Raw genomic sequence first — 24,164 nt, 5'->3', positions numbered from 1 at the left:
GAGCTCGAGCACCGTATGGTCAGCACCCTCTAGAATCCTTCGCAGGTGACCTAGCGCTTCACTCATTGGTCGCTTCCTTGGGTCCTCATCCACCGTACCGGAAGCTCACCATTTTAATCGCACCGAGGCTGGTCAAAACCTCGACCGACCTTGCTACGCGAGACGTCCTTCATTGACTCCCCATCAGCAGTTGCAACTTTATCATCACGACCTTAATCACAAGACGGTCAAAATGCTCCCCCCAGCATTCTTGACATAAAACAATCATTTACAAACCGCATTTACAAACAGCATTTACAAACAGTTTACAATACAATTTCTATTTTAACTTTCATTTTTCCACATTATCCCTCATCAATCTACATTACTTATTCCATATTCCATTTATATGTATACTCATCACATCACATCATTTCCATCTCATCACTTCAGATTCCCTCACATCACATATCGTATATTCACATCCATACATCCACATCTATATGCGTACATTCACATCTACATGCATACATCTACATCTCTATGCATACATCCACATCCACATTCACATTCACCTACATACATCTACATCTACATGCATACATCCACCTCCACATTCACATCCACATCTATACATCTACATCTACATGCATATATCCACCTCTACATCCACATCTACATCTATACATCTACATCTACATGCATACATCCATATCTCCATTTCCATCTACATCTATACATCTACATCTACATGCATCCATCCACCTCCACATCCACATCTACATCTATACATCTACATCTACATGTATACATCCACATCTCCATTCACATCTACATCTATACATCTATATCTACAAGCATACATCCATATCCCCATTCCCATCTACATCTATACATCTACATCTACATGCATCCATCCACCTCCACATCCACATCTACATCTATACATCTACATCTACATGTATACATCCACATCTCCATTCACATCTACATCTATACATCTTCATCTACATGCATACATCCATATCTCCATTCCCATCTACATCTATACATCTACATCTACATGCATCCATCCACCTCCACATCCACATCTACATCTACATGTATACATCCACATCTCCATTCACATCTACATCTATACATCTACATCTACATGCATACATCCATATCTCCATTCCCATCTACATCTATACATCTACATCTACATGCATACATCCACATCTCCATTCACATCTTCATCTATACATCTACATCTACATGCATCCATCCACCTCCACATCCACATCTCCATACATAATAAAATTCTTTTAATTCATCTAGGATGATAGTTCCTAGAATATGGTAGGAAGTCCTCTTTTTAAGCTTTGAATGAAATTATTTTATGCGTAATTTCTATAAAATTTTTGCCATAGTTACTATGACTGATAAATCTCAATTTTTTCTAAGGGATAAGGCTCATTATTAACGAAATAATTAGAATGGTCTCTAATTAGATCATCAATCCATAATGGTCTCTAATTGGATCATTAAGAAAATAATTAGAATGGTCTCTATTTGGATCATCAATCCATAATGGATTGAATCATCAATATACATAAACTAAAAGCATAGAAAAAAAGCCATTAATTTGGCCTCAAGCATAGCTTAATCTTGGATTAAGGAAAAGCCTTATGAAAAGCTTCATTTGGATTGAAAAGGGTCATGAGTATGACTATTTCTTAAGTGAGAGAGAGAGAAAAACCATTAGAATTAAACATAAATGGAAATTTATGTAATTCTTTACTATCATTAATTAATTAACTTCAATAGCATTTCAAAAACCATATCAATTAAGCTTCTCAAGCTTGAGAGGGGTTGAGAAGAGAGAATCATTGAGAAATTATAGAAAAGATCAAAATTCACTATACTTATCTTATAATTTGCTTGATTCTTTGATCACGGTAGAGGCCCCCAACCAATCAATTGGTTTAGTATGTTGATGGAGCCACCAATGGGGATTGAAGAAAGAGAGAAGTATCAAAAAACTAGTGAACTATTAAAGAATTCACAGTTCTTGGCTTAGGTGGAGTAGAGTAACAATGCATAAGACATTATATCTTTTTCAACAAGGGAAGGCTTCTATTTATAGGAAAAATTGAGCTCCTAACCAAACAAACTGATTCTAGAATTTTCCAAGTCAGTTTGGTTGAATTTGGACTAGATTTGGACCTAGTTTGGTTACTTTTTGATTCGATTTGGTTCCATTTTGATTTGGTTTGGTTCAAGAGATATGAGAGATAAAAATATCACATTATTTTTGAGTTTAAAACTCATTCAAGCATGTGAAATATGCACCTCCTTTAAAGAACTCCCCTTCCTTACATATGTGTCAATATTTTATTGCTCATAGTTTTTTACTAATAAACCTTGTACATTTTCAACTCTTCATCTTATGTGAAATATGCACCTTCTTTAAAGAACTCCCCTTCCTTACATATGTGTCAAAATTTTATTGCTCATAGTTTTTTACTAATACACCTTGTACATTTTCAACTCTTCATCTTATGTGAAATATGCACCTTCTTTAAAGAACTCCCCTTCCTTACATATGTGTCAAAATTTTATTGCTCATAGTTTTTTTACTAATAAACCTCGTACATTTTCAACTCTTCATCTTATGTGAAATATGCACCTTCTTTAAAGAACTCCCCTTCCTTACATATGTGTCAAAATTTTATTGCTCATAGTTTTTTACTAATAAGCCTTGTACATTTTCAACTCTTCATCTTATGTGAAATATGCACCTTCTTTAAAGAACTCCCCTTCCTTACATATGTGTCAAAATTTTATTGCTCATAGTTTTTTACTAATAAACCTTGTACATTTTTAACTCTCCATCTTATGTGAGCATTTACTCATTTTTGGGTATCTTCTTTTACAATTTGGATTTATCTCCTCCCTACACATGTATTGATGCTATTGGCCCATAGGAACCTTAATTGGACCATAATCCAAAAATTTCTGAAAATCTAGACCCTTAGACTAAGGTTCTTTATACCTATTTCCAATTAATTCCAATTGCACATTGAAAATTTCTTTTTGAATTTCTGTTTCAGGGGAACTTATTTTAATAAGATGAGTTATTTTTCTATCCAAAAATATTCATAATCTGAATATTCTCTCTCTAGAATAATTTTCTCTCTCTCTCTAGGCTAAAACAGTTAGAAACAAGGTCTTTATATTTCTGAAGAGGGATTGATTACAGGGGAAGATACTAGAAATCAAAAAGGGGGCTGGGGGAGGAATCTTACATTCTACCCCACTTAAAAAATGCGAGATGTCCTCATCTCGCAAACTGGGATAATTTCGCAAGATGCACGAATATGAGACTTAGAGAAAATTTTTAATCAAGATTAACCACCAAGAAAAGTCTTAAAGAAAGTAAGATAAGAACAAGATTTAAACTTTATTCATTCTCGGAACTTATACAGTAAAGATAGAAGAACTCTTTACACTTCCATAAGCCCGTCCATCATATGGTCACAAAAGCAGCACTCACAAGCTGCACAAGTATAGGGTAACTCATCTATGGGAATGATTTTGCTGGTTATTGCCGCACCTATCTCAGTGGTATGAGGTGATCTAACAAAAGGATCTCTGAGAGGCAAGCCAAAAACGGGATAAAGGCATATCTTCTCATGAGGAAGAAAACATGCCAGTAAGAAGACCCGCTCAGAAAACCCAAGATGTCTTGATCTCATGACGCAGTAGTATCGGGGACCCAAACCCAAAGCTTCAATAACCATGGCCAAGCGGACATTGTTACGAAAGTGCTGCTGACCCTAGGGTGTTACCCTAGTTATGTTTTGATAGGTCCGGTCTGCGCTACAGAAGTTCCTAGGTGAGGAAAAAGTGAGCGCTCATACTGTTCTATAAAGTCTTTCTTCACAGACTCTCTTGCGTCTTGAACGTGAGAAATCATCATGGATAAAACTAGTTCTTGTTGCCAAGCCATGAAGGAGATTAAGAAAGAAAGGAGATTGATGGGAGTAAGATTACTGTGAGCGACAAGTAAAAGTTACGACTTATATAAAGGAAGGAGCTAGCGTAACCTAGAAGTCAACGGTAACTTTCCACTGAAGTTTTACCGTCTTTCCATGATTTGGGTTTGGCACATATTTCTATGAAATACATTCAGAACTTTGAGATAAGGGAATAAAAGAAGCTTGTAGGCTAAGTCACCTACTTTCATTGAATTCAGATATAAGGCCCACAATATCTGGGGGATAACTTCTTATACTCCCCAAGAGATAAAGAACTTCTTTTGGGCCGTACTCGAATGAAAACCAAAACCTTGGTATCCAAAACACCGATTCTCACTTCTGAACTCATTGTTCTAAATCTTTAAAACAAGTGGGACTCCTGAGAAGTATTCTAGGGAAAGGGTCTTCCTTTTTTTTAACAGAAAATTTCTTTTATTTTAGAGAGGGAATAATTATAAGATCAGAAAGGAAGATTCTTACTCCAGTATACCTCGAAGGTTGGGGAGGAATCTTACATTCTACACCACTTAAAAAGTGCGAGATGTCCTCATCTCGTAAGGTAGGGGACAGCTCTTTTTCTTAAGATCCAATCTTATTCTGGGGTTCCTTATATTCTGGTCAACCCAACAGAACACTAGGATAAATATCCCTTATATAGAACTCATCATTAAATAACAATTCATTCAGATCATGTCATTCATATCTTTAACATGATAATGGTCCATTAGACCGAAAAGTTTACTTCGGAACATTCCTCCACGGAAATTTCAGTCAAGCAAGTTCTCAATTTGACATCCCTTAACTTGATCTACCGGTCAAGTATTAACAGTAGCAATCTAACAGCACAACCCACTAATCTCATAGTGATTTGCTAAATTCGCTATCATCATTCTAGTTATGAATATCATCACAGGGACTCGTCCCATTCCCCCTCATTGTGGTTTCATTATATTTCAACTAATTTTTAAAAATCAACATTTTTCAATCAGCATTTTCAATCAGAATCCAAATCAATTCATCAATTCTCAAACAGAATTAAAAATCATATCAATCACATTCGAAATCATCATCTAGATAGCATTAACGCTTATAATTTCAAGTCTTAGATTTACTCGTATATACTGTCAGTAAAGAGCTGCAGTATACTCTCGGTATATACGGGTAGTCACGGCCCTTGGAATTATAAGGTAAATACTATCATGTCTAGGCCTCAAGCAAGTCAGGGATTCTATATAATTGCGGTACTTCCATCTGAAGACCCAATTACCAAATTACGAGTTTCAGTTTGAATATCAAATTGTATGAATTATCTCACACAATTATAACCTTTTTGTGCTTCTTGATAAATTTTTGATATATTTGTCTTCTCAGTTGATCTTTATTAACCAAAGGCTCTGATACCAACTGTAAGATCCCTGTTCCCACCAAGCAACAGATTCGGGATACTAGCAGCGAAAGTAGCACTTCTCGTGCGGGACAAGGGTCCCACATTCGGGGCCTCACCAACGGATATCCGGATAAGAGACTAATCCGTCGGTTGTTCCAAAACCGAACCCAGAAAAACTTTCTTTACCAGAAAACACGGGCGATTCCACCAGGATAACTGTTTACTCTAACGTAGTCAAGATCATTTCTGATCGAGCTGATCCAATCACATCTATAAGATACTAGGTCAGATCAAGGAAGAAACTTGCACTTGGATCATTGGGATCAACGCTTTTTTCCCCATTCAAGAGGCACAGCCGTTGATTCCTATCCATAGAACAGTTACTGCCCGGGATTTATTTTATCTATCGTAAAAACAAAAGTTTGAGTCTCGATTTACGGATCCATCAGTCTAGCCTAACCCCATCCGATCCCATGGGTTAGCCAACCGCCCAACCACTGTAGTGATGGGATCCAATTAAGAATTTGGTTAGGTTTTGTCTCGGGTACCAAGGAAAAGAGTTCCAAGGTCCCCTAGCCGGATGTTCATGCAAAAATAAAACTAGTCACACCACTCACACACCCAATATGAAATTGCCTTTTCACAGATTCAACCAGTTTAAAACAATCCTTTAGTAAAACCATAGTATCACTGATCACCATCTTCCAATTTATCCAGTTGATTCTTACTTTTCCCATCATTCCTTCATCAGAGTATCTATGGCATCATTGGCAACTAGGACGCTCACCACCTGTCCACACAGGGGCCGTTTCCTAATCCCTAGCCCATAATACTCGGCAATATAATCTCTTATCAAGATGGACTCTCGTTGAAGATCAGCAAGATCAACCAATAGATCCATATAAAGAGCCATGGACTCATCCATTGAAGACCAGCAAGGTCAATCAACCAGATCCATGCCCGATTTCAGAAAACAACTCCTACTCTTGTTCCAATATCTTCCTCGACGCACGCGTGGGTATCCTAGGCGACCCAGAGCCCGAGCACCGTATGGTCAGCACCCTCTAGGATCCTTCGCAGGTGACCTAGCGCTTCACTCATAGGTCGCTTCCTTGGCCCCTCATCCACCGTACCGGCGGAAGCTCACCATTTTAATCGCACCGAGGCTGGTCAAGACCTCGGCCGACCTTGCTACGCGAGACGTTCTTCATTGACTCCCCGTCAGCAATTGCAACTTCATCATCACGACCTTAATCACAAGACGGTCAAAATGCTCCCCCCCAGCATTCTTGACATAAAACAATCATTTACAAACCGCATTTACAAACAGCATTTACAAACAGTTTACAATACAATTTCTATTTTAACTTTCATTTTTCCACATTATCCCTCATCAATCTACATTACTTATTCCATATTCCATTTATATGTATACTCATCCCATCACATCATTTCCATCTCATCACTTCAGATTCCCTCACATCACATATCGTATATTCACATCCATACATCCACATCTATATGCGTACATTCACATCTACATGCATACATCTACATCTCTATGCATACATCCACATCCACATTCACATTCACCTCCATACATCTACATCTACATGCATACATCCACCTCCACATTCACATCCACATCTATACATCTACACCTACATGCATATATCCACCTCTACATCCACATCTACATCTATACATCTACATCTACATGCATACATCCATATCTTCATTCCCATCTACATCTGTACATCTACATCTACATGCATCCATCCACCTCCACATCCACATCTACATCTATACATCTACATCTACATGTATACATCCACATCTCCATTCACATCTACATCTATACATCTATATCTACAAGCATACATCCATATCCCCATTCCCATCTACATCTATACATCTACATCTACATGCATCCATCCACCTCCACATCCACATCTACATCTATACATCTACATCTACATGTATACATCCACATCTCCATTCACATCTACATCTATACATCTTCATCTACATGCATACATCCATATCTCCATTCCCATTCCCATCTATACATCTACATCTACATGCATCCATCCACCTCCACATCCACATCTACATCTATACATCTACATCTACATGTATACATCCACATCTCCATTCACATCTACATCTATACATCTACATCTACATGCATACATCCATATCTCCATTCACATCTACATCTATACATCTATATCTACATGCATACATCCATATCTCCATTCCCATCTACATCTATACATCTACATCTACATGCATACATCCACATCTCCATTCACATCTACATCTATACATCTACATCTACATGCATCCATCCACCTCCACATCCACATCTCCATACATAATAAAATTCTTTTAATTCATCTAGAATGATAGTTCCTAGAATATGGTAGGAAGTCCTCTTTTTAAGCTTTGAATGCAATTATTTTATGCGTAATTTCTATAAAAATTTTGCCATAGTTCCGCTACTATGACTGATAAATCTCAATTTTTTCTAAGGGATAAGGCTCATTATTAACGAAATAATTAGAATGGTCTCTAATTGGATCATCAATCCATAATGGTCTCTAATTGGATCCTTAAGAAAATAATTAGAATGGTCTCTATTTGGATCATCAATCCATAATGGATTGAATCATCAATATACATAAACTAAAAGCAAAAAAATAATAATTAATTTGGCCTCAAGCATAGCTTAATCTTGGATTAAGGAAAAGCCTTATGAAAAGCTTCATTTGGATTGAAAAGGGTCATGAGTATGACCATTTCTTAAGTGAGAGAGAGAAAAAAACCATTAGAATTAAACATAAATAGAAATTTATGTAATTCTTTACTATCATTAATTAATTAACTTCAATAGCATTTCAAAAACCATATCAATTAAGCTTCTCAAGCTTGAGAGGGGTTGAGAAGAGAGAATCATTGAGAAATTATAGAAAAGATCAAAATTCACTATACTTATCTTATAATTTGCTTGATTCTTTGATCACGATAGAGGCCCCCAACCAATCAATTGGTTTAGTATGTTGATGGAGCCACCAATGGGGATTGAAGAAAGAGAGAAGTATCAAAAACTAGTGAATTATTAAAGAATTCACAGTTCTTGGCTTAGGTGGAGTAGAGTAACAATGCATAAGACATTATATCTTTTTCAACAAGGGAAGGCTTCTATTTATAGGAAAAATTGAGCTCCTAACCAAACAAACTGATTCTAGAATTTTCCAAGTCAGTTTGGTTGAATTTGGACTAGATTTGGACCTAGTTTGGTTACTTTTTGATTCGATTTGGTTCCATTCTGATTTGGTTTGGTTCAAGAGATATGAGAGATAAAAATATCACATTATTTTTGAGTTTAAAACTCATTCAAGCATGTGAAATATGCACCTCCTTTAAAGAACTCCCCTTCCTTACATATGTGTCAAAATTTTATTGCTCATAGTTTTTTACTAATAAACCTTGTACATTTTCAACTCTTCATCTTATGTGAAATATGCACCTTCCTTAAAGAACTCCCCTTCCTTACATATGTGTCAAAATTTTATTGCTCATAGTTTTTTACTAATAAACCTTGTACATTTTCAACTCTTCATCTTATGTGAAATATGCACCTTCTTTAAAGAACTCCCCTTCCTTACATATGTGTCAAAATTTTATTGCTCATAGTTTTTTTACTAATAAACCTTGTACATTTTCAACTCTTCATCTTATGTGAAATATGCACCTTCTTTAAAGAACTCCCCTTCCTTACATATGTGTCAAAATTTTATTGCTCATAGTTTTTTACTAATAAACCTTGTACATTTTCAACTCTTCATCTTATGTGAACTATGCACCTTCTTTAAAGAACTCCCCTTCCTTACATATGTGTCAAAATTTTATTGCTCATAGTTTTTTACTAATAAACCTTGTACATTTTCAACTCTCCATCTTATGTGAGCATTTACTCATTTTTGGGTATCTTCTTTTACAATTTGGATTTATCTCCTCCCTACACATGTATTGATGCTATTGGCCCATAGGAACCTTAATTGGACCATAATCCAAAATTTTTTAAAAATCTAGACCCTTAGACTAAGGTTCTTTTTACCTATTTCCAATTAATTCCAATTGCACATTGAAAATTTCTTTTTGAATTTCTGTTTCAGGGGAACTTATTTTAATAAGATGAGTTATTTTTCTATCCAAAAATATTCATAATCTGAATATTCTCTCTCTAGAATAATTTTCTCTCTCTAGGCTAAAACAGTTAGAAACAAGGTCTTTATATTTTTGAAGAGGGATTGATTAAAGGGGAAGATACTAGACATCAAAAAGGGGGTTGGGGGAGGAATCTTACACTCACACTACACAGGCAACAACCCTAAAACTGTGTAAAGTGCGAGATGCGAGAGCGTACCCAAGATGTACGACAGTGACAACTAATGACACCAACAATGTACAGAAGGAGGTAGAAACCCTAGATCTATGAGAAGTGCGAGAGCTTACCTAGGATGTATGGCAGCGTAAAATAATGATACTACTGTACCACTTGCTTCACCACAAGCAGCCCGGTACTCTGCCTCTGTAGAAGACAAGGCAATAGTTGGCTGCCTCTTGCTGCTCCAAGAAATAGCTCCTGAGCCAAGGATAAATCCATAGCTTGATGTAGATCTCCTCGTGTCTGGATCTCCTCCCAATCTGAGTCAATCCAATCTCGGAGTCTGACTCGGTCCGTCATTCCCTCTCTAGTGTCTGGATCTCCTCCCAATCTGAGTCAATCCAATCTCGGAGTCTGACTCGGTCCGTCATTCCCCCTCTAGTGTCATAGAAGAGTACAAGATCCTTCTTACCCTGCAGATACCACAAGATCCGCAATCCTGCGTCCTAATGAGTCTTCAAAGGATGAGCTCAACAGCCCCACTGGAAAGCTCAAGTCCAATTTGGTGTTCAGAACCAAATCAATGAACCAACAAGCTTCCGATACAAGGAGGCATCAACCTGCTCAAAAGGAACATTAACTCTGAGTTTGGTGTTCGGGTCTATCGGTGAAGAACTAGACTGGGAGTTCTCCATCCCAAAGGTCTCCAGCAACTCATGAACATACTGCTGCTACGAAACAAAGAACCCCCTCTAGGTCTGCCAAATCTCCAATCCCAAAAAGAAATGGAGTAAGCCTAAGTCGATCATCTCAAACTCCTTTGACAAGGTAGCCTTCGTCAGAGCTATGTAAGCTTAATAATATAATCCACAATATCCATATGGAAAGAGTGCTAAACGTGTGCACATAAAGCCAACTCCATACTTCCAAGATAAATTTTGTGAATTCATAAATCCTTAGATCAACAAGCTGTCTACTCCTCATGCTTCATAGGCTCTGAAATGGCTAGCCATGCTTAATAGCAATGATGGTAAATGTGGTCCCCACTTGTGATCTTTTCTCTTCCTTATTGATAGAAGGAAGCCTCCACTTCCAAGGAAGGCTATGCTCTCAATGTAACTCGCGGCGCCCGGGGGACTAGGGCCTTAGACACACTTGTTGATACCATCAATGCATATTAAAACATTTAAACATGGCCACAACCTTAACACATATCCATCATCACTTTGCATAAAACATAAAAGCTGGACAAAACATCCACAAATGCTGAAAATGGAGCTTGCACGTGTGACACTACATAGAGGCCGGAATGGGCCGACCCCCCCTCCCCCCCCCTTTGGAGTATTTTATTACCCAAGGAGAATAATATCATGTACAAGCTTTGAGGGCCTTACTCTCCCCATGGGAGATGCCAGATTATCCATATACAAATGCCATAACACAGCCCAACACGAGGCAACCAAGCCAGAACATAGGCTGTAGAAATGCCAAGCCAACAACATAATCCATATACCTCCGTGTGGGTACTGATTCTTTCCCAAAAACCACGGGTCTTCATGAAATAGAGCTGGTACAGCAAGTACAACTCTCCATTCAATTGGTACAGTAGGTACAATGGCTGGTACAGCAAGTACAACTCTCCATTCAGCTGGTACAGTAGGTACAATGGTTGGTACAGCCGATATAGTGACTAGTACAGTAGGTACAGTGGCAAGTACAGTCCGTGCGATGGCTGGTACAGCAAATACAGCAAGTACAAATGCTGGTACAGTATGTACAATGATTGATACAACAGGTATAGTGGCTGGTACAGCAAGTATAGAAGTTGGTATAGTCGGTACAATGGGTGGTACAGTAAGTACAAGAAGTACAAGGACTGGTACATCCAGTACAATGGCTCGTACAACATGTACAAAGACTGGTACAACAAGTACAATGGCTAGAAATCATAATAAATGAGTAAATATCCTTGCCTTTAGTATTTCTTCGCGATGGAAGCCTCCAAAACAGTCCCCAACAGCCGGTGTTCTTCATGGATAGCCTTCAAAAGAGAGAGAGAAAGAGAGTAGCCATCATTAGGGAAGCCTTCGACGGTGGTAGAGGCTAGTGTGCAACAAGAGAGCCTCTATTAATGAAGAGAGAGGGCTCCAATTTATAGATTTGGGCCTCCCATGAGCTAAAATGGCAAGAGAAGGCTACCATGACAAGTGGAGAGCCACACAATAGCTAAAGTGACAAGTGTGAGGCCACTTGTCTCACTTTGATCCACTTTCTAACAAGTGTCATGCCACTTGTCTCACTTTGGTCCACTTTCTTGCCACATGTCCCAATCTAAGAGATGGGTCCTTCCATAAACTTTATCTCTAAAAATATCCCAATTGGTAGACATTCTGTTATAGGCACTTTGCCAACTCTTGGTATCTGCTCAATTCCAGATGTAATGACGTGAACAGAATTTCCATTGGAGTCGGGCCAAAAATAGCAGCTTTCCTAAATTTTAGGAGTGTGGTCCTTTGTATTCTAGGATAATCTCCCATTCCCAAAGCTTGTACTTTCCAAATATTTAGACGTCCTGGAGTCCACCAGACTCCTTTCATACTGGGAAATGTCCAGGCTGGTGACATCCTCCCCAACTTCTTAAAAGTTGTCTGCAACTTTAAGCTTCAAGCCATATATTCAAGATAGAATCATGTCCCATCGAGTGGGCGAGACGAGATAGTCTCTAAAATCCAATAGAACTGAAGAATCCATGTCCCAAAGAAATGGGTGAGACTAAATAAGTCTCCATGATAGCAATATTATAATCATGTCCCAAAATAAATGGGCGAGAATTCCGTGGAAGATATGCTAGACACAGGCACACAAGAGCCAATTGTGTCTCAATCACCAATATCAATGAGATAATCATATGCCAAGAAACTAGTGCCTCGCACAGAAACATGTGCTATGCACACAAACTAGTGCCATTCAAGAGCACAAACCATGGTGACAGAAAAGCTGGTTCTCCATAGTTTTGGCAATCCTTTCTCCCAATCCCAACAGTTCCCATGTTGTCACAAACCCCTATATTCTAGGGACATGCGGATGCATGTCAGGCCTAGAAACATGCGGATGCATGTATGTATTATACCTGGGCATGTGTATGGATCATATGAGTGGATGCATATGAGTCCAAGGACATGGCAGGACATTTGTGGACTTTCGGGCGGTGCCCGTGTGGATTCCGGCCATGCACACATGGTGTGTTATGATGGCAGGCGGAATATTTTCAAGTAGCAGAAATGCTTATGGAACTCTAGGTTATCTATGCCTGCGAGTGATTGTTTTATCTTGTTACTTGAGCCCACCTCTCATCCAAGGTGTGTGATCAAAGTACCAACACGGAGTGCAAGTGGTAAAGTGGACATGATGGGACTTATGTCTATGCCAAGGGTCATGTGGACCGATGTCTTGTTGGCATGAGACTTATTTTGTCTCGCCCATTTACATGGGACATGGATTATGATATCTGGACTTATGGAACTGTTTTGTCTCGCCCATTTACTAATTGGGACATGTTTTGTCTCGTCCATTTACTTTTGGGACATGGATTATGATATCTGGACTTATGGGACTGTTTTGTCTCGCCCATTTACTTGGGACATGGATTATGAAATCTGGACTTATGGGACTGATTTGTCTCGCCCATTTATCTTGGGACATGGATTATGATATCTGGACTTATGGGACTGTTTTGTCTCGCCCATTTACTTGGGACATGGATTATGAAATCTGGACTTATGGGACTGATTTGTCTCGCCCATTTATCTTGGGACATGATTATGATATCTGGACTTATGGGACTGTTTTTGTCTCACCCATTTATCTTGGGACATGATTTTGATATTGGTATTATGGAGACTTTTTTAGTCTTGCCCATTTCTTTGGGACATGGATTCTTCAATTATATTGGATTTTTGAGACTGTCTCGTCTCGCCCAATCGATGGGACATGATTATATGGCTTGAAGCTCAAAGTTGCGGACAACTTTTAAGAAGCTGGGGAGGATGTCACCAGCCTGGACATTTCCCAGTCTAAAAGGAGTCTGGTGGACTCCAGGATGTTTAAATATTTGGAAAGTACAAGCTTTGGGAATGGGGGATTATCCTAGAATACAAAGGACCACACTCCTAAAATTTAGGAGAGTTGCTATTTTTGGCCCGATTCCGATGGAAATTCTGTTCGCGTCATTACATCTGGGATTGAGCAGATACCAAGAGTTGGCAAAGTACCTATGACAGAATGTCTACCAGTTGGGATATTTTTAGAGGTAAAGATTATGGAAGGACCCATCTCTTAGATTGGGACATGTGGTAGGAAAGTGGACCAAAGTGAGACAAGTGGCCTGACACTTGATAGAAAAAGGATCAAAGTGAGACAAGTGGCCTCACACTTGTCACTTCAGCTATTGTGTGGCTCTCCACTTGTCATCGTAACCTTCTCTTGCCATTTTAGCTCATGGGAGGTCCAAATCTATAAATTGGAGCCCTCTCTCTTCATTAATGGAGGCTCCCTTGCTCCACACTAGCCTCTACCACCATTTACAGGTTGCCCTAATGATGGCTACTCTCTTTCTCTCTCACTTGAAGGCTGCCCATGAAGAATATCGGCTGTTGGGGACTGTTTTGGAGGCTTCCATCGCAAAGAAATACTGAAGGCAAGGGTATTCAGTCATTTATTATGATTTCTAGCCATTGTACTTGTTGTACCAGCATTTGTACTTGCCGTACCTACCACCGTACCAGTTGTACCAGCCACTGTACCTGCTGTACCAGCCCTTGTACTAGCTATACCAGCTTCTGTACTTGTTGTACCTGTATCGACTGTACCAGCCACCACTGTACCTGCTGTTCCAGCCACTGTACCGACTGAATGGAGAGTTGTACTTGCTGTACCCTCTCTATTGCATGAAGACCCGTGGTTTTTGGGAAAGAATCAGTACCCACACGGAGGTATATGGATTATATTGTTGGCTCGGCATTTCTACAGCCTATGTTCCTGCTTGGTTGCCTCGTGTTGGGCTGTGTTATGGCATTTGTATTTGGATAATCCGGCATCTCCCGTGAGGAGAGTAAGGCCCTCAAAGCTTGTACATGATATTATTCTCCTTGGGTAATAAAATACTCCAAGGGGGGGTCGGCCCATTCCGGCCTCTATGCGGTGTCACATGTGCAAGCTCCATTTTCAGCATTTGTGGATGTTTTGTCCAGCTTTACGTTTTATGCAAAGTGATGATGGATATGTGTTAAGGCTGTGGCCATGTTTAAATGTTTTAATATGCATAGATGGTATCAACAAGTGTGTCAAAGGCCCTAGTCCCCCGGGCACCCGCTGCTGCGAGTTACATTGGTATCAGAGCATAGACTTTCTTGGAAGCAGAGGCTTCCTTCTATCAATAAGAAAGAGAAAAGATCTCAAGTGGGGACCACACTTACCATCATTGCTATTAAGCATGGCCAGCCACTTGAGAGCCTATGAAGCAAGAGCATGAGCAATAGACAGCTTGGTCTAAGGATTTATGAATTCACAAAATTTATCTTGGAAGTATGGAGTTGGCTTTATGTGCACACGTTTAGCACTATTTCCATATGGATATTGTGGATTATATTATCAAGCTTATAGGCAAGCTATATGGAGATATATCTCAAGATATCTTAAGGATATCGTGACGAGATATTTCTTTTGGCTTCATGACCAACGTGGCAAAGAAAAGCTAAGTATACTTTGAGTTTGCAAAGTTGGTGCTTTGGCTATTTACTATGAAGTGTTTTTGATGTTCACTAACCCTTGTATAGCTATGCAAGGAGAAAGGTGTTATTGTTTGCCTTGAGATGGTTTCAGGGAAACATTGTTTATGGCTCCCAATTCCGAATGGTTTCTATCTTTGCAGAATCCATTGTTGCTCCATCCTTGGATACAATGTGACCCAAATAATGTATCTCTGAAAGAAAGAACTCACTTTTCTTGGCATTAAGGAAAAGTTTATGCTTCCGCAACTCTTCGACAACTGTGACCAAATGAGTTCTATGTTCCTGCTCATTCTTCGAGAAAACCAAGATGTCATCAAAGAATACACCTGTGAATTTGCGATGGGGTCGGAATATCCTATCCATCATACGATTAAATGTGGCGGGAGCATTGGTGAGACCAAAAGGCATCACCAAAAATTCATATAATCCAAAAGCTCTCCTGAATGCAGTTTTGTGGACATCTTGTGGCACCACTCGTATTTGGTGATAGCCACTCTTCAAATCAAGATGGCTGAAACAAACCGAGCCATCAAGCTTATCCAAAATGTCATCAATATGTGGGATTGTGAATCTATTCTTGATGGTGAGCTTATTTAAAGCTCTATAATCCACACACATGCGGAATGACCCGTCTTTCTTTTGAACAAGAAGCACGGGAGAGCAATAAGGTGAGGAACTTGGCTGAACCAAACCTTTCTCTAAAAGCTCATTTACCTACTTCATGATCTCTTGTTGTGCAGCACTTACACGGTATGCGGGTTTGTTAGGTGGAGAACTGCCTGGCACAAGATCTATGCGATGACCCTCGGGCCTTTGGGGAGGAAATTCACCTGGCAATGCATCAGTAAAACAATCGTTGAATGCATGAAGAAAATTCAGCCTATCGTGAGTCAAAGCATCTGTGAGGTCCCCCTGTTCCCACCGAGCAACGGATTCGAGTACTAGCAGCGGAAGTAGCACTTCTCGCGCGGGACAGGGATCCCACATTCGGGGCCTCGTCCACGGATATCCGGACAAGAGACTAATCCGTCGGTTTTTCCAAAACCGAACCCGGAAAAAACTTCCCTTACCGGAAAGCACGGGCGATTCCACCAGGATAATTATTTTCTCTAACGAAGACAAGATCATTTCTGATCAAGCTGATCCAATTGTATCTTCAAGATACTAGATCAGATCAAGGAAGAAACTTGCACTTGGATCATTGGGATCAACGCTTTTTTCCCCATTCAAGAGGCACAGCCGTTGATTCCTATCCATAGAACAATTACTGTCCGGGATTTACTTTATCTATCGTATTAACAAAAGTTGAGTCTCGATTTACGGATCCATCAGTCCAGCCTAACCCCATCCGATCCCATGGGTTAGCCAACCGCCCAACCACTGTAGTGATGGGATCCAATTTGGAATTTGGTTAGGTTTTGTCCCGGGTACCAAGGAAAAGAGTTCCAAGGCCCCCTAGCCGGAAGTTCATGCAAACATAAAACTAGTCACACCACTTACACACCCAATATGAAATTGCCTTTTTCTTAGCATCAGCTAACTTTAAAACAATCCTTTAATGAAACCATAGTACCACTGATCACAATCTTCCAATTTATCCAGTTGATTCATAATTTCCCATCATTCCTTCATCAGAGTATCTATGGCATCATTGGCAACTAGAACGCTCACCACCTGTCCACACAGAGGCCGTTTCCATAGTTCCTAGCCCATAATACTCGGCAATATAATCACTTATAAAAATTCAAGATGGACTCTCGTTGAAGATCAGCAAGATCAACCAACAGATCCATATAAAGAGCCATGGACTCATCCATTGAAGACCAGCAAGGTCAATCAACCAGATCCATGCCCGGTTTCACAAAACAACTCTTACTCCTTGTTCCAATATCTTCCTCGACGCACGCGTGGGTATCCTAGGCGACCCAGAGCCCGAGCACCGTATGGTCAGCACCCTCTAGGATCCTTCGCAGGTGACCTAGCGCTTCACTCATAGGCCGCTTCCTTGGTCCCTCATCCACCGTACCGGAAGCTCACCATTTTAATCGAACCAAGGCTGGTCAAGACCTCGGTCGACCTTGCTACGCGAGACGTCCTTCATTGACTCTCCGTCAGCAGTTGCAACTTTATCAGTTAGGTCTCCACGACCTTAATCACAAGACGGTCAAAATGCTTCCCCAGCATTCTTGACATAAAACAGCCATTTACAAACAGTTTACAAATACAGTTTCTATATTAACTCTCATTTTTCCACATTGTTCCTCATTAATCCATATTACTTATTCCACATTCCATTTATATGTGTACTCATCCAATCACCTCATTTTCCATCTCTTCACTTCAATTTCCTTCACATCACATATCATATATTCACATCCATATCCACATCCATACATCCACATCCATATCCACATTCACATCCATACATCCACATCTACATGCTTATCTCCATTTTCACATCTTCATTTATACATCCACATCCCATATCCACATTCATACATACACATCCATATCCACATCCATACATCCACATCCACATCCACATTCACATCCATACATCCACATCTACATGCTTACCTCCATTTTCACATCCTCATTTATACATCCACATCCCATATCCACATTCATACATACACATCCATACATCCACATCTACATCCACATACATACATACATCCACATCCACATTCACATTCACATACATCCACATCCACATTCCCATACATCCACATCTATACATCCACATTCCACATTCACATCTATACATCCACATCTACATTCACATTCACATACATCCACATCCCCATTCCCATTCACATCTATACATCCACATCTACATCCACATACATACATACATCCACATCCACATTCCACATTCACATCTATACATCCACATCTACATCCACATTCACATACATCCACATCCACATTCCCATTCACATCTATACATCCACATCCATTCACATCTATACATCCACATCTACATCCACATTCACATCTATGTATATATATCTTCATGCATATATCCATTTTCACGTTCATACTTCCACATCTACATGCTTACCTCCATTTTCACATTCTCATTTATACATCCACATCCCATATCCACATTCATACATACACATCCATACATCCACATCTACATCCACATACATACATACATCCACATCCACATTCACATTCACATACATCCACATCCACATTCCCATACATCCACATCTATACATCCACATTCCACATTCACATCTATACATCCACATCTACATTCACATTCACATACATCCACATCTACATTCACATTCACATACATCCACATCCACATTCCACATTCTCATCTATACATCCACATCTACATCCACATTCACATACATCCACATCCACATTCCCATTCACATCTATACATCCACATCCATTCACATCTATACATCCACATCTACATCCACATTCACATCTATGCATATATATCTTCATGCATATATCCATTTTCACGTTCATACATCCACACTCCCATCTCCACATCCACACATCCACATACATACATCCATTTCCACATTCCCATTTATATAACCCCATATACCTTCACATCTAATCTTTTACATCACATCCATTCTCGCCCTATCACAACCCATATACATCTTATCCTATCACATACACTTCTTACCTCATCCCCCCATACACATCTGAATTCATCTTATCACCTCCTAACTTATTTCATAAGCATCTTATCACCTCTTATCACACCTCTTATCACATCTCTTATCACCTCCTAACTTATTTCATAAGCATCTTATCACACCTCTTATCACATCCTATCACATCTCTTATCTATTTATAGAATACAAGAGAATTCTTACATTTGATATAAGATTTCTTTACACATTTATTTATGAATAAATTCTATTTAAGGAGATTAATACTTTCAAAGTAAAAATCAATCTTTTATGCATCTTCCTATGCATAAATTCATTTTTAATGAAAATGACACTTTTGAATTAAATTTTAATCTTTTATGCATTTTTCTATACATAAATTCAATTTAGATGAGAATGACACTTTTGAATTAAAAAATCAATCTTTTATGCATCTTCTTATGCATAAATTCAATTTGGTAGGAATTACACTGATAGAATAAAAAAATTTCTCTTATGCATCTAAGTTAAGCATAAAATCCATTTATGAGGAAAATCACACTTTTAGTATAAAAAGAATATCTTTTATGCATACCTATATGCATGAAATTCAATTATGATAAAAGTCACACTTTTATAATAAAATAATCAACTTTTATGCATACCTCTATGCATGAAATCCAATATGATAAAAGTAACACTTTTGATATAAAAATTTTTCCATTATGCATACTTCTATGCATGAAATAAAAATGGTAAAAATAACACTTTGATATAAAAATTTATCCATTATGCATACTTCTATGCATGAAATAAAAATGGTAAAAATAACACTTTTGATATAAAAATTTATCCATTATGCCTAATATTAAAATTCAATTTCTCCATGATTGTAATGAAATTCTTTCAATTAATCTAGGATGATAATTCCTAGAATATGGTAGGAAGTCCTCTTTTTATGCTTTGAATGAGATTATTTTATGCATAATTTTTATAAAAATTTTGCCATAGCTCCGCTGCTATGACTGATAAATCTCAATTTTTCTAAGGGATAATGCTTATCATTAAGAAAATAATTAAAATAATCTCTAATTGGATTATCAATCCATAATGGATTGAATCATTAATATACATAAACTAAAAGCATAGAAAAAAGCCATTAATTTGGCCTCAAGCATAGCTTAATCTTGGGTTAAGGAAAAGCTTTATGAAAAGCTTGATTTGGATTGAGAACGGTTCATGAGTATGACCATTTCTTGAGTGAGAGAGAGAATTTACATAAAAATCATTAGAATTTAAACATAAATGAAAATTAACTTCAATAGCATTATGTAACTCTTCACTACTATTCAAACTTCAATAGCATTAAAAAAAAACCATACCAATTAAACTTCTCAAGCTTGAGAGGGGTTGAGAAGAGAGAAACATTGAGAAATTATAGAAAGATCAATATTCACTAATTACCTTACAACTTGCTTGATTCTTTGTTCACGGTAGAGGCCCCCAACCAATCAATTGGTTAAGTATGTTGATGGAGCCACTAATGGGGATTGAAGAAAGAGGGAAGCTCCAAAAACTAGTGAATTATTAAATGAATTCACAGTTCTTGGCTTAGGTGGAGTAGAGTAACGATGCATAAACACTATATATTTTTCAACAAGGGGGAGGCTTCTATTTATAGGAAAAATTGAGCTCCTAACCAAACAAACTGATTCTAGAATTTTCTAAATCAGTTTGGTCAATATTTGACCATTTTTAGGTCAGTTAAGCTAACTTTTTGGAACTAGACTTAAATGAGGAGAGAGGAGAGATGAAATATCTCAATTTTTATGAGTTTAAAACTCATTCAAGCATGTGAAATATGCACCTCCTTTAAAGAACTCCCCTTCCTTACATATGTCATATTTTTAATATTGCTCATAGTTTTTTACTAATAAACCTTGTACATTTTCAACTCTTCATCTTATGTGAAATATGCACCTCCTTTAAAGAACTCCCCTTCCTTACATATGTCATACTTTTAATATTGCTTATAATTTTTTACTAATAAACCTTGTACATTTTCAACTCTTCATCTTATGTGAAATATGCACCTCCTTTAAAGAACTCCTCTTCCTTACATATGTCATACTTTTAATATTGCTCATAATTTTTTACTAATAAACCTTGTACATTTTCAACTCTTCATCTTATGTGAGCATTTACTCATTTTTGGGTATCTTCTTTTTCAAATTGGATTTATCTCCTCCCTACACATGGATTGATGCTATTGGCCCATAGGAACCTTAATTGGACCATAATCCAAAAATTTCTGAAAATCTAGACCCTTAGACTAAGGTCCTTTATACACATTTCTAATTAATTTCAATTGCACATTGGAAAGTTCTTTTTTGAATTTCTGTTTCAGGGGAACTTATTTTAATAAGATGAGATAATTTTCTATCTAAAAATATTAAAAATCTGAATATTCTCTCTCTAGAATATTTTCTCTCTCTAGGTTAAAACAGTTAGAAACAAGTCTTTTATATTTCTGAAGAGGGATTGATTATAGAAGAAGATACTAGACATCAAAAAGGGGTTTGGGGGAGGAATCTTACAGCATCCACATTTTGATGACTTGGTACAATGCTATCACGAACAAAAACCAAGTATGCAGAAAGACTCTTTTTCATATGCATAAAAGAAATCATGTTTGTCTTGTACTCTTTGCGGGGCTCAAGCCTATGATGCCATGGCTTGCCCAGCAATACATCACATCCATTAAGTGGTGCAATTAAGAAATGTTCATGATCAAGGTAACCCTGGATATGTATGCGCAACTTCCCTATTAGTGGGGTAACCTGCACCTCTTTACCAACAAAGGCACCTTCTGCTTCAATTTGAGGTTCCATGTTCTCAACCTCAATACCCAAAGCAACTGCCATCTGAATAGAGATGAAGTTATCGGTTGCACAATCATCAAACATAAATAAGGCGGGCTGATCCTTGATTTGACTCCATGCTTTGCATACCATCCGTTCTTTTGCATCATGTTTTGTGTTTCCCTGCACATCGGGAACTACATGCACATTAGCCTTGTTTTGCTTGTCCTCATGCTTTGGTTTGCGGTCAGGGCATTGTATAAACATGTGCTCTTTACTGCCACAAGAAAAACATTTCCCCTCCTTGGCATATTGCTCCCTTTGCTCAGGGGTCAAACCAAATTTGTTCTTCTTTGGGCCATGATCTTTAGATGAGGTATTTTCAACTTTACCTCCCTTCTGGATCTCCCGGAAGCTCTTTTTAGGTGGCTGTCCACCTTTTTGCAGATTTGGGACAGCCTTATCTTTGCCCTTTGAACAGCCTTGATCTTGCTTAATTTTGAGCACCAATTGCTCCATAGCAAGAGCAGAGGCTATAAGCTGTTGCAAAGTGTGTTTCGGGTGCAATTCAATGCCCGAACGATAAGCTGGTTGCAATCCGGAGCGAAACTTCCTCTTTCTTTCATCCTCAGTGATTTGCATAAAAGGAGTTACCTCAAGCAACACTTTCCAAAACTTATTGACATGTTGCACACTTTCATTATCTCTTTGCTCAAGTCTATCCCACTTTTGGGTGAGAGTTTGCTCCGCATTAGGTGGCAAGAACTGGGCATAAAATCTGTCCTTAAACTCTTTCCAAGTGCAAATGGGGTCTTTGGTGATCTTTTCAGTGATCCACCAATGAGCAGCGATCCCCTTCAAGAACATGCTAGCATGGCGTACTTTAGACTTCTTAGTGAAGTCCTCATCACTAAAAGCAATGTCAAACTGTGCCACAAATGCTAACACTTTGGAAGCATCATGCTCTCCATGAAAAACATCAAACTTAACGGACTTGTTGTTGAAAGAACGGTAGAGGAGGAGGAGACACACACACAGGAGCAAACCCTAAAGTATATTGCAAACTCTAACCATAGAGGGAAGCCATGTCCACTCTCACACAAAGCATAATACACTAATCCATAATCCACACAATACACAATGAGTTGTGTCCACACTCTACTAACCCTAGCTAATGTCCACACACTATGACCAGCTGGACACGCGGTCATTTATGTCTCACACATGTTCCTACCTAATCTGCCAGCACATAGCATAGCTGGCTCACACTGACATCGAGCTTGAATCTCAACAGCCCCTCTCAAGCTCATGATGTACTGCCGATGAAGATGTAGATGAGCTTGGGATATCAAGACTCTCAACACTCCCCCTCAAGCTCATCCCATGTACTCCCAACATAGTCCGGAAGTACTCAAACTTCTCCCTGCTAAGTGGCTTCGTGAAGATATCAGCCACCTGCTCATCAGTCTTCACATAGTGAAGATCAACTGTACCATCCAGCACCTTCTCTCTGAAAGTGATAATGGACCTCTATGTGTTTGGTCCTCGCATGAAACACTGGATTCTTTGCCAACTGTATACTGCTCATGTTGTCACAATGAATGACAACTTTGCCATCAAGAGGCTCACATAAATCTGCCAAGAGACTCTTTAACCATATAGCCTCACAAGTAGCAATGGCTGCACCCCTGTACTCAGCCTCTATACTGGATAAAGCAAGTGTAGGTTGCTTTTTGCTACTCCAACTCACCACAGCACTACCAAGTGTAAAAGCATATCCACTAGTAGACCTCCTGTCATATGCGCTACCTGCCCAATCAGCATCTGTGTAGCCATGTATGTCCAAGCTTTTACCACTCTCATAGAATAAACCATAATGTGTTGTGGTCTTCACATATCTCATGATGCGTCTCACTGCATCCAAATGTGGTTTCCTGGGGCTCTGCATAAACTGGCTGACTAGCCCCACAGCATAACTCAAATCCGGGCGTGTGATAGTCATATATATGAGACTACCAACCATCTTCCTATACATAGAAGGATCATCCAATTCCTCGCCATAATCAGCCCGCAACTTCACATTTTGCTCCAATGGTGTACTCAT

Source organism: Cibotium barometz, chromosome 25, assembly GCF_041138505.1.
Source record: "Cibotium barometz isolate CiBa-2024 chromosome 25, ASM4113850v1, whole genome shotgun sequence".
Classification (NCBI taxonomy): Eukaryota; Viridiplantae; Streptophyta; class Polypodiopsida; order Cyatheales; family Cibotiaceae; genus Cibotium; species Cibotium barometz.
Note: the sequence above shows the minus strand (reverse complement) of the source record.